Source organism: Centruroides sculpturatus, unplaced genomic scaffold, assembly GCF_000671375.1.
Source record: "Centruroides sculpturatus isolate CEXI.00-Female unplaced genomic scaffold, Cexi_2.0 scaffold5293, whole genome shotgun sequence".
NCBI lineage: Eukaryota > Metazoa > Arthropoda > Arachnida > Scorpiones > Buthidae > Centruroides > Centruroides sculpturatus.
In genome coordinates this window covers 454-1617 of record NW_019389399.1, presented here as the reverse complement: position 1 = coordinate 1617, position 1164 = coordinate 454, and positions in this window count along the sequence as shown.

Below are 1164 nucleotides of genomic sequence, written 5' to 3'. Positions count from 1 at the left end.
AACCTAGTGAAATACGTTTAATGTGCCAAAGTGCAAGTTATGTGACTTTTGGCACTTAAAACATTACAGCATACATTTACATAATTTTGATATTCCAGAAAATTTGTAACCTAGTGAGATTTTACCATTTTATTGTAAAATTGAAATAAATTCATTCACTAGAAAAAGTTTTATTCACCTCTCCTGAGAAGTTTGATTTTTTCTTTTTTTTTTCATTTACAACGTTATGTCATTGCATGCTTCATCTTCCAACATACTGTACAGTACATCCATGTAATGTACAAAAATATGTATATAAATAAAAGTAGAGCAGAAGCCACAAGCTTTACTATGTTTCCACAAATGACACATTTTATCTCTCACATAGTTTGTATGCTAATAGAACTACAAAGTCCCAATTTTAAACAATATTTTGGAAACTAGGGTCCACTAGATGAAATGCTGAAAACATGAATCAATTACTTTTGGCATACATTCACAATGTTAATGCTCATTGAAATATGACACCATGACAGTGTCTTTCCCTTGTTAGTTTTATTCACAAAATGTTATGGAAGTTTGCACTACCAATACTTTGTTGTCTGTCAGCCCAGGTTTTATTCAATCAGTGAATGGGGCCAGTTTTATATGAGATATCCTATTATATTAAAAATATTTTGGAGTCCAAACAAAAATTGCATTTGCTATTAATGTTAAATAATAATTAAATATTAAATTTATTACTAAAATGAGCAATAAACACATATAAATGACTCATGAGTTTATTCATGTTTAACTATAACTCAGGTTTGTGCCATTAGCTCCAAAAAGCAGAAGTGAATCTAATTTTGTACAGAGCTACTCAATTAGGGAGTCAGTCTAACTTTCATTTATAATAATGTGAATTAATAATAGACAGACATGAAAATTATAAAAATAAAATCAATTCCAAACAGAATGTAATATCACTAAGTACGATTTTTGATGGCTTTGAAATGGGCTGTCTGATAACACAAAGATTAACAGAAACATGCTAATATGACAAACAAGTTAGTTTCTAATTACACTATACACATTACATATATGTGGTATTATATAGACTCCTATTACAATTATTTTTTAAGTTTGATTTATTAACCAATTTGTCAGAAGAGAATGCAATAACAACTTGAGAACCTATATCTA